This window comes from Oncorhynchus gorbuscha, linkage group LG13, assembly GCF_021184085.1.
Source record: "Oncorhynchus gorbuscha isolate QuinsamMale2020 ecotype Even-year linkage group LG13, OgorEven_v1.0, whole genome shotgun sequence".
Lineage (NCBI taxonomy): Eukaryota > Metazoa > Chordata > Actinopteri > Salmoniformes > Salmonidae > Oncorhynchus > Oncorhynchus gorbuscha.
Window position 1 is genome coordinate 15,488,481 of NC_060185.1, and position 12,632 is coordinate 15,501,112.

General features: G+C 42.9%; 1 pseudogene; it reads left to right on the forward strand.

The window, feature by feature from the left end:
* The first annotated feature begins 1,665 nt into the window (after window positions 1-1,665).
* LOC123992537 overlaps window positions 1,666-12,632 on the forward strand; it is a 59,882-nt pseudogene continuing 48,915 nt past the window's right edge.

A 12,632-nucleotide genomic window follows, 5' to 3' on the forward strand; every position in this document is an offset into this window, starting at 1 on the left:
GTGGAACTGTTCAGACAGACAGACCAGTGGAACAGTTTAGACAGACCAGTGGAACAGTTTAGACAGACCAGCGGAACAGTTCAGACAGACAGACCAGTGGAACAGTTCAGACAGACCAGTGGAACAGTTTAGACAGACAGACCAGTGGAACAGTTTAGACAGACAGACCAGTGGAACAGTTCAGACAGACAGACCAGTGGAACAGTTTAGACAGATCAGTGGAACAGTTCAGACAGACAGACCAGTGGAACAGTTTAGACAGACCAGTGGAACAGTTCAGACAGACAGACCAGTGGAACAGTTCAGACAGACAGACCAGTGGAACAGTTCAGACAGACAGACCAGTGGAACAGTTCAGACAGACAGACCAGTGGAACAGTTCAGACAGACAGACCAGTGGAACAGTTTAGACAGACCAGTGGAACAGTTCAGACAGACAGACCAGTGGAACAGTTTAGACAGACCAGTGGAACAGTTCAGACAGACAGACCAGTGGAACAGTTCAGACAGACAGACCAGTGGAACAGTTCAGACAGACAGACCAGTGGAACAGTTTAGACAGACAGACAGTGGAACAGTTTAGACAGACAGACCAGTGGAACAGTTTAGACAGACAGACCAGTGGAACAGTTTAGACAGACAGACCAGTGGAACAGTTTAGACAGACAGACCAGTGGAACACTTTAGACAGACAGACCAGTGGAACAGTTCAGACAGACCAGTGGAACAGTTCAGACAGACAGACCAGTGGAACTGTTCAGACAGGCAGACCAGTGGAACAGTTTAGACAGACCAGTGGAACAGTTCAGACAGACAGACCAGTGGAACTGTTCAGACAGACCAGTGGAACTGTTCAGACAGACCAGTGGAACTGTTCAGACAGACCAGTGGAACTGTTCAGACAGACCAGTGGAACAGTTCAGATAGACAGACCAGTGGAACTGTTCAGACAGACAGACCAGTGGAACAGTTTAGACAGACAGACCAGTGGAACAGTTCAGACAGACAGACCAGTGGAACAGTTCAGATAGACAGACCAGTGGAACAGTTTAGACAGACAGACCAGTGGAACTGTTCAGACAGACAGACCAGTGGAACTGTTCAGACAGACCAGTGGAACAGTTCAGACAGACAGACCAGTGGAACAGTTTAGACAGACAGACCAGTGGAACTGTTCAGACAGACAGACCAGTGGAACAGTTCAGACAGACAGACCAGTGGAACAGTTTAGACAGACAGACCAGTGGAACAGTTCAGACAGACAGACCAGTGGAACAGTTCAGACAGACAGACCAGTGGAACATCTCAGACAGACAGACCAGTGGAACTGTTCAGACAGACAGACCAGTGGAACTGTTCAGACAGACAGACCAGTGGAACAGTTCAGACAGACAGACCAGTGGAACAGTTTAGACAGACAGACCAGTGGAACAGTTTAGACAGACAGACCAGTGGAACAGTTTAGACAGACAGACCAGTGGAACTGTTCAGACAGACCAGTGGAACTGTTCAGACAGACAGACCAGTGGAACTGTTCAGACAGACAGACCAGTGGAACTGTTCAGACAGACAGACCAGTGGAACTGTTCAGACAGACAGAGCTATTGCTCTAAATGCTGCATCTGCAGGTTGAGGGAGTGAATTGGATCTCATGGAGGGAAAGAGAATGAGGACAGTGAATTGAATCTCATGGAGGGAAAGAGAATGAGGACAGTGAATTGAATCTCATGGAGGGAAAGAGAATGAGGACAGTGAATTGAATCTCATGGAGGGAAAGAGAATGAGGACAGTGAATTGAATCTCATGGAGGGAAAGAGAATGAGGACAGTGAATTGAATCTCATGGAGGGAAAGAGAATGAGGACAGTGAATTGAATCTCATGGAGGGAAAGAGAATGAGGACAGTGAATTGAATCTCATGGAGGGAAAGAGAATGAGGACAGTGAATTGAATCTCATGGAGGGAAAGAGAATGAGGACAGTGAATTGAATCTCATGGAGGGAAAGAGAATGAGGACAGTGAATTGAATCTCATGGAGGGAAAGAGAATGAGGACAGTGAATTGAATCTCATGGAGGGAAAGAGAATGAGGACAGTGAATTGAATCTCATGGAGGGAAAGAGAATGAGGACAGTGAATTGAATCTCATGGAGGGAAAGAGAATGAGGACAGTGAATTGGATCTCATGGAGGGAAAGAGAATGAGGACAGTGAATTGAATCTCATGGAGGGAAAGAGAATGAGGACAGTGAATTGAATCTCATGGAGGGAAAGAGAATGAGGACAGTGAATTGAATCTCATGGAGGGAAAGAGAATGAGGACAGTGAATTGAATCTCATGGAGGGAAAGAGAATGAGGACAGTGAATTGGATCTCATGGAGGGAAAGAGAATGAGGACAGTGAATTGAATCTCATGGAGGGAAAGAGAATGAGGACAGTGAATTGAATCTCATGGAGGGAAAGAGAATGAGGACAGTGAATTGAATCTCATGGAGGGAAAGAGAATGAGGACAGTGAATTGAATCTCATGGAGGGAAAGAGAATGAGGACAGTGAATTGGATCTCATGGAGGGAAAGAGAATGAGGACAGTGAATGTGTATCCCATCCTTTTAAGTAACCATTATCTAAACCCTCTACTTTGATGATGATGATGTCATTACAGGCTCTTTGATTTATATAAGCCCCAGTGTCATGTACAGCATTCTTTTTGCATAGGCTACCCCTTTAAAATACATGCAGTCTTGATTCTGTCATACATTTTCAACGTTGATGTGTTGATTTTGCATAAGTCATGGCAAAGACATTCTTTATCTTTTATCGAGTCATTTAGTAGTCTAGTACAAGCAGCCTATAGGCCAAGCCAGTGAGGTTAGTACATTTGGGTGGTCAGGTGTGTATAAACTATGTACGCCTGCCTCTGTCATCATAGCAAAGCTTTTGACGCCCTGATGATGCACAAGCAGGTTCCTAAGAGGCGAGGCGGATGAATCCCGACAGATGGCTCCCGGTCCCGTTAACTCATTGCCATTGCCGTCCCGGTGCGCGTGGATTCCCCGCATTGACTCGTGATGAGTTCAGCAGCAGAGGAGGCGCGCGGAGAGAAAAGAGGAGGGGGAAATCAGGGGGCCCGCGCGCGCCACACGGGTTTCAGCCGGTGACGTAGCTGCCTGTTAACTCACCAAGCGACATTACCGTATTTACATTTCTGTATCAGAGAACTCGCGAGGTGTAGGCCTGCTTCCTACCGGCATTTTATCAGTACGTTTCTAAAATATCCCTTATATACAGCGTATATATATACAGCGTACGCGAATATCTGACAATGATCGTCCCACACCACTGATTTCCCCCTATTTAACCACCAATCTGGTAAGTGTATAAACTTTTAGTTTATGATTTTGCTTGTTTCATGTTAAAGCCTCGTTTTGTCTGGTCTCTTCTGCTATTGGTTAGATAGCTTTTTGAACGTTTTATAAGTTTATGTAAGGTATAGCTAGATTTGTACTTTAGAGCTGGTTCTTACAATGAAGATGTTTCACTCCCGATTAAATTGAATCGGAGTTGTGGTGTTTTAATGTCTTGCTATAGCATGCAACCCCATTTTGTTAATAGCCTATACTTTTGAAGATCTATAAGGATGGGAAGTATATGTACCACTTTGTTTGGTTGTATTCACTGAAACGATGTCACCACGAGTTAATGCTTGTGTTCAAGTTTATCCTAATGTCATACTTTTGTTGTGAAGTCCATGTTTAGGATAGGCTATTGTAACATATTTTGGTGGTGTATGTGTATTGTGTTGCTCTGTCTGAGTTTGTGGGATAGTAAAATGAAAGTAATTGGCGAATTTAGAGAGATGCATCTCCCTAGCCACAGAAGGCAGTGCTGTTCCCTCGTCAGCAATGCTACAATGTCTCATGGCGAGTGGAAATATGGACAGCGCATGATGCCATGTCTTTATGACTCATGTGTCGCATATAGCTTAGATGAACTTGAGCAGTAGCCAATGCCGGGCTATATCCATAATACATCATGAAAATGGTATAACCTGTTATTAGGGCACAATAAACATAGACGTTCATTGTTAAAAAGTTGTCAAAACTTAGAGGTTCTTCTGTCAATTTTTTTCAACTCGCTTCTAAAGTATCCGGATAGTCTGTGAGGGAAACGTTTTACGTGAGATGTGATCCGTTACATTGTAACTAAGTGTGCGTGATGACTTCACTGTAGCTAATTAATCATGGAACCTTCAGGGGTTCCGCTAATGACAACTGCCACTCGGTCATAATTGACTATATCGTAAATATTTTAATTTGGTTTAAGGTCAGGGTTAGGCATAAAGTTAGCAGTGTGGTTAAGGTTTGGTTTAAAATGACATTTTAAGAAGATAAATTGTAGAAATAGGCGGGGTTTATTACTTTGTGGCTGTGGTAACTAGTGATGACCACAGTGGATAGACTATTTGATTCTTCAAAGTAGCCACCCTTTGCCTTGATGATAGCTTTGCACACTCTTGGCGTTCTCTCAACCAGCTTCACGAGGTAGTCACCTGGAATGCATTTAAATTAACAGGTGTGCCTTTATTTCCTTCTTAATGCGTTTGAGCGAATCAGTTGTGTTGTGACAAGGTAGGGGGGTATACAGAAGATAGCCCTGTTTGGTAAAAGACCAAGTCCATATTATGGCAAGAACAGCTCAAATAAGCAAAGAGAAACGACAGTCCATCATTACTTTAAGACATGAAGGTCAGTCGATATGGAATATTTCAGGACTTTGAAAGTTTCTTCAAGTGCAGTCGCGAAAACCATCAAGCTCTATGATGAAACTGTCTCTCGTGAGGACCGCCACGGGAAAGGAAGTCCCGGAGTTCTTTGCTGCAGAGGATAAGTTCATTAGCGTTAACTGCACCTTAGATTGCAGCCCAAATAAATGCTTCACAAAGATTAAGTAACAGACACATCTCAACATCAACTGTTCAGAGGAGACTGTGTGAATCAGGCCTTTATGGTCGAATTGCTGCAAAGAAATAAGAAGAGACTCTCTTTTGCCAAGAAACACAAGCAATGGACATTAGACAGGTGGAATTCTGTTCTTTGGTCTGATGAGTGCAAATGTGCGATTTTTGGTTACAACCGCCATGTCTTTGTGTGGTTCCCACCGTGAAGCATGGAGGAGGAAGTGTAATGGTATGGGGGTGCTTTGCTGGTGACACTGTCAGTGATTTATTTAGAATTCAAGGCACACTTTACCAACATGGATACCACAGCATTTTGCAGCGATACTCCATCCTATCTGGTTTGCGCTTAGTGGGACTATCATTTGTTTTTCAACAAGACAAAGACCAAAAACACACCTCCAGGCTGTGTAAGAGCTATTTGACCAAGAAGGAGAGTGATGGAGTGCTGCATCAGATGACCTGGCCTCCACAATCACCCAACCTCAACCCAATTTGAGATGGTTTGGAATGAGTTGGACCGCAAAGTGAAGGAAAAGCAGCCAACAAGTGCTCAGCATATGTGGGAACTCCTTCAAGTCTGTTGGAAAAGCAATCCTCATGAAACTGGTTGAGAGAATGCCAAGAGTGCAAAGCTGTCATCAAGGCAAAGGGTGTCTACTTTGAAGAATCTCAAATATATTTTGATTTGTTTAATACTTGTTTGGTTACTACATGATTCCGTATGTGTTATTTCATAGTTTTGATGTCTCACTATTCTACAATGTAGAAAATAGTAAAAATAAAGAAAAACCCAGCAATGAGTAGGTGTGTCCAAACTTTTAACTGGTTGTGTGTGTGTGTGTGTGTGTGTGTGTGTGTGTGTGTGTGTGTGTGTGTGTGTGTGTGTGTGTGTGTGTGTGTGTGTGTGTGTGTGTGTGTGTGTGTGTGTGTGTGTGTGTGTGTGTGTGTGTGTGTGTGTGTGTGTGTGTGTGTGTGTGTGTGTGTGTGAAATAAAATATCCCAGAAATGTTCCATACCCACGAAAAGCTTATTTCTCTCAAATTCTGTGCAGGAATTTGTTTACATCCCAGTTAGTGAGTATTGCTCTTTTGCCAAGATAATCCATCCACCGGACAGGTGTGGCATATCAAGAAACTGATTAAACAGCATGATCATTACACAGGTGCAGCTTGTGCTGGGGACAATGAAAGTCCACTTGTGCAGTTTTGTCTCACAACATAATGCCACAGTTGTCTCAAGTTTTGAGGTAGCGTGCAATTGGCATGCTGACTGCAGGAATGTCCACCAGAGCTGTTGCCAGAGAATTTATGTTCCCTTGTTGGTGGGGTTATGGTATGGGCGGGCATAACCGAAAGACAACAAACACAATTGCATTTTATCGATGGTACAGAGACACCGTGATGAGATCCTGAGGCCTATTGTCGTGCCATTCATCCACCACCATCACCTCCATGTTTCAGCATGATAATGCACGGCCCCATGTCGCAAGGATCTGTACACAATTCCTGGAAGCTGAAAATGTCCCAGTTCTTCAATGGCCTGCGTACTCTTCAGCCATGTCACCCATTGTGTCTGTTTGGGATGCTCTGGATCGACGTGTATGACAGCGTGTTCCAGTTCCCGCCGATATCCAGCAACCTCGCACAGCCATTGAAGAGGAGTGGGACAACATTCCACAGGCCATAATCAACAGCCTGATCAACTCTATGCGAAGGAGATGTGTTGCACTGCATGAGGCAAATAGTGGTCACACCAGATACTGACTGGTTTTCGGATCCACATCCCTATCTTTATTTTTAAGATGCGTATCTGTGACCTACAGATGCATATCTGTGTCCCCAGTCATGTGAAATCCATAGATTCCGGCCAAATGAATTCATTTCAATTGACAGATTTCCTGATATGAACTGTAACTTAGGAAAAATCTTTGAAATTGTTGCATGTTGCATTTCCATTTTTGTTAAGTGTATATCGATCATTCATAGGTTTAGGTAAGACTGAACTTGAATGACATGCCTGTGACTCCAACATATTTAAATGGAGTCTACTGTGGTACTACTATAGCCATCTGACATAACTTTGATACCGTAGATGTCTATAGAGCCACACTATCAACATCTTCACTTAACTTCTTATGGCTGGGCGCAGTATTGAGTAGCTTGGATGAATAAGGTGCCCAGAGTAATCTGCATGCTACTCATTCTCAGAAGCTAAGATATGCATATTATTATTATATTTGGATAGGAAACATTCTGAAGTTTCAAAAACTGTTTGAATGATGTCTGTGAGTATAACAGAACTCATATTGCAGGCAAAAACCTGAGAAAAAATCCAACCAGGAAGTGGGAGGTTTGACATGTTTCTACGGACTGTAAAATAACCAGATGTTTTTGGAACTACTAAACATAACGCGCCAATGTAAACTGAGATGTTTTTATATAAATATGAACTTTATCGAACAAATCATACATGTATTGTGTAACATGAAGCCCTATGAGTGTCATCTGATGAAGATCATCGAAGGTGATGATTTTTGTGACTCCTCTCTTTGGCTGGAAAAATGTTTGTGTTTTTCTGTGACTTGGCTCTGACCTAACATAATCGTTTGTGGTGCTTTCGTCGTAAAGCCTATTTGAAATCAGACGCTGTGATGGGATTAACAAGAAGTGTATCTTTAAAATGGTGTGAAATGTTTGAGGAATTTTAATTATGAAATTTCTGTTTGAATTTGGCGCCCTGCACTTTCACTGGCTGTTGTCAAATCAATCCCGTCATCCCAAAGAGTTTTTAAAGTGGAATTTGGTACAAGGCACTATCTGGGCCATTGACACCAGCCCAAAGCAGTTGCAGAGAGAATAATTCAATGTTGTATCAACAATAAATAGCTTTAGTTGATTTAGTTTTTGATGCGTTATTGTCAGCAGTGTCAGCAGTGAATAGCATCCTGTGGCGGACTGCACTAGTCCCCGCGATATGCAACTTTTCAGAGAAGTCAGAACCAATACACACAGTCAGTTAGGAAACACACACAGTCAGCTTACCGATCGCTGCAGCTGTACACAGCCCATCTGTAAATAGCCCATCTGTAAATAGCCCATCTGTAAATAGCCCATCTGTAAATAGCCCATCCAACTACCGAACTCATCCCCATATTGTTTTTATATACTTTTTTGCTCTTTTGCACAGCAGTATATTTCTACTTGCACATTCATCATCTGCACATCTGTCACTCCGGTGTTAATTTGCTATATTGTAATTACTTCGCTACTATGGCCTATTTATTGCCTTACCTCCTTACGCAATTTGCACACACTGTATGTAGACATTTTGTTTGTTTATTCCATGTGTAACTCTGTGTTGTTGTTTATTCCATGCGTAACTCTGTGTTGTTGTTTATTCCATGTGTAACTCTGGGTTGTTGTTTATTCCATGTGTAACTCTGGGTTGTTGTTTATTCCATGTGTAACTCTGGGTTGTTGTTTATTCCATGTGTAACTCTGGGTTGTTGTTTATTCCATGTGTAACTCTGGGTTGTTGTTTATTCCATGTGTAACTCTGGGTTGTTGTTTACTCCATGTGTAACTCTGTGTTGTTGTTTATTCCATGTGTAACTCTGTGTTGTTGTTTGTGTCACACTGCTTTGCTTTATCTTGGCCAGGTCGCAGGTGTAAATGAGAACTTGCTCTCAACTGGCCTACCTGGTTAAATAAAGGTGTTCTCAACTGGCCTACCTGGTTAAATAAAGGTGGAATGAACTGACGGTTGGTCTGTGACACTATCCACAGGTGTGACCTACTAATTATGACATAATTGTTCCATCATTGTAATGCCTTGCTTACTGGGTGTGTCAGGTCTATCTGTAATATCTACTGTATTTGTCTGTGTGTGTTTTGGCAAACCATGGATTGCCCCTGTGCAGAACTGTGAATCCATTTTATGGATGTCATTTAACTGGCCACAGACTGTAGCCAGCCAGTAATTTAGACATGCATTTCATTTCTCTTAAAACTATATTCTGTCATTGCCCACAAAAGGAAAATGGCCCAGCAGTGATTAAAGTGTTTGATGTCCCCGGAGGAGGACATACTGTATCAGCGTTAACCCTGCTGACACACAGACACGTGTACTATGGACACACACACGCATGTACTATGGACACACACACACGCATGTACTATGGACAAACACACACACATGTACTATGGACACAGACACGTGTACTATGGACACACACACACACATGTACTATGGACACAGACACGTGTACTATGGACACACACACACACGCATGTACTATGGACACACACACACATGTACTATGGACAAACACACACACATGTACTATGGACACAGACACGTGTACTATGGACACACACACACACACGCATGTACTATGGACACACACACACACGCATGTACTATGGACACACACACGCATGTACTATGGACACACACACGTACTATGGACAAACACACACACACACGTACTATGGACAAACACACACACACATGTACTATGGACAAACACACACACGCATGTACTATGGACAAACACACACATGTACTATGGACACACACACACGCATGTACTATGGACACACACACACACGTACTATGGACACACACACGCATGTACTATGGACACACACACGCATGTACTATGGACAAACACACACACACATGTACTATGGACACACACACACGCATGTACTATGGACACACACACACGCATGTACTATGGACACACACACACGCATGTACTATGGACACACACACATGTACTATGGACAAACACACACACGCATGTACTATGGACAAACACACACACGCATGTACTATGGACACACACACACGCATGTACTATGGACACACACACACACATGTACTATGGACACACACACACACACATGTACTATGGACACAGACACGTGTACTATGGACACACACACACACATGTACTATGGACAAACACACACACGCATGTACTATGGACACACACACGCATGTACTATGGACAAACACACACGCATGTACTATGGACAAACACACACACATGTACTATGGACACACACACACACATGTACTATGGACACACACACACATGTACTATGGACACACACACGCATGTACTATGGACAAACACACACACATGTACTATGGACACACACACACACACACACATGTACTATGGACACACACACACACACATGTACTATGGACACACACACACACACATGTACTATGGACACACACACACACACATGTACTATGGACACACACACACACATGTACTATGGACACACACACACACATGTACTATGGACAAACACACACACACATGTACTATGGACAAACACACACACACATGTACTATGGACAAACACACACACACACATGTACTATGGACACACACACACACGCATGTACTATGGACACACACACACACGCATGTACTATGGACACAGACACTGATGCTCCTGAAGCTTTCTCCAAGAGGAGGAGAGTCATGTTATCATGCAGGCCAAATTCTTGGCAGAAAGTTCCATTGTAAAGGGCCAAATTCCTGCTCGATTAAATAAATAGGCGCCATCCCACTGTAGCTGAGGAGAGGAGAGGGTCTTTCATAATTCACTCCTCGCTGTCCTTCCTTCCTTCCTTCCTTCCTTCCTTCCTTCCTTCCTTCCTTCCTTCCTTCCTTCCTTCCTTCCTTCCTTCCTTCCTTCCTAGTGGCCTGGTTATGTAATGTGTAGGGCTTTGTGACCTGACCAGGGGAAACTCTGTGTTCTAAATGAGAGGGGTTCACCCCAATACCTTCTGGTAGAGTTGGCACGGCCTGGATATAGACGAGGGTGTGTCTATGTGGGAGTGTATCCCCTTATTGGTTTGTCATTTCTTTGAGTGAATGTCTTGTCTAAAGGAGGAGGGAAAGAAGTGGAGTGGATAAGGAGTGAAAGGAAGAGATTAAGAACAGTGGATAAGGAGTGAAAGGAAGAGATTAAGAACAGTGGATAAGGAGTGAAAGGAAGAGGTTAAGAACAGTAGATAAGGAGTGAAAGGAAGAGGTTAAGAACAGTGGATAAGGAGTGAAAGGAAGAGGTTAAGAACAGTAGATAAGGAGTGAAAGGAAGAGGTTAAGAACAGTGGATAAGGAGTGAAAGGGAGAGGTTAAGAACAGTGGATAAGGAGTGAAAGGAAGAGGTTAAGAACAGTAGATAAGGAGTGAAAGGGAGAGGTTAAGAACAGCAGATAAGGAGTGAAAGGGAGAGGTTAAGAACAGTAGATAAGGAGTGAAAGGAAGAGGTTAAGAACAGTGGATAAGGAGTGAAAGGAAGAGGTTAAGAACAGTGGATAAGGAGTGAAAGGGAGAGGTTAAGAACAGTAGATAAGGAGTGAAAGGAAGAGGTTAAGAACAGTAGATAAGGAGTGAAAGGAAGAGGTTAAGAACAGTAGATAAGGAGTGAAATGAAGAGGTTAAGAACAGTAGATAAGGAGTGAAAGGGAGAGGTTAAGAACAGTGGATAAGGAGTGAAAGGGAGAGGTTAAGAACAGTGGATAAGGAGTGAAAGGAAGAGGTTAAGAACAGTGGATAAGGAGTGAAAGGAAGAGGTTAAGAACAGTGGATAAGGAGTGAAAGGAAGAGGTTAAGAACAGTAGATAAGGAGTGAAGGGGAGAGGTTAAGAACAGTGGATAAGGAGTGAAAGGAAGAGGTTAAGAACAGTGGATAAGGAGTGAAAGGAAGAGGTTAAGAACAGTAGATAAGGAGTGAAAGGAAGAGGTTAAGAACAGTGGATAAGGAGTGAAAGGAAGAGGTTAAGAACAGTGGATAAGGAGTGAAAGGAAGAGGTTAAGAACAGTGGATAAGGAGTGAAAGGGAGAGGTTAAGAACAGTGGATAAGGAGTGAAAGGAAGAGGTTAAGAACAGTGGATAAGGAGTGAAAGGAAGAGGTTAAGAACAGTGGATAAGGAGTGAAAGGAAGAGGTTAAGAACAGTGGATAAGGAGTGAAAGGAAGAGGTTAAGAACAGTGGATAAGGAGTGAAAGGAAGAGGTTAAGAACAGTGGATAAGGAGTGAAAGGAAGAGGTTAAGAACAGTGGATAAGGAGTGAAAGGAAGAGGTTAAGAACAGTGGATAAGGAGTGAAAGGGAGAGGTTAAGAACAGTGGATAAGGAGTGAAAGGAAGAGGTTAAGAACAGTGGATAAGGAGTGAAAGGAAGAGGTTAAGAACAGTGGATAAGGAGTGAAAGGAAGAGGTTAAGAACAGTGGATAAGGAGTGAAAGGAAGAGGTTAAGAACAGTGGATAAGGAGTGAAAGGAAGAGGTTAAGAACAGTAGATAAGGAGTGAAAGGAAGAGGTTAAGAACAGTGGATAAGGAGTGAAAGGAAGAGGTTAAGAACAGTGGATAAGGAGTGAAAGGAAGAGGTTAAGAACAGTAGATAAGGAGTGAAAGGAAGAGGTTAAGAACAGTGGATAAGGAGTGAAAGGAAGAGGTTAAGAACAGTGGATAAGGAGTGAAAGGAAGAGGTTAAGAACAGTAGATAAGGAGTGAAAGGAAGAGGTTAAGAACAGTGGATAAGGAGTGAAAGGAAGAGGTTAAGAACAGTGGATAAGGAGTGAAAGGAAGAGGTTAAGAACAGTGGATAGGGAGGAGGAGAAGGAGTGAAAGGAATGTCACC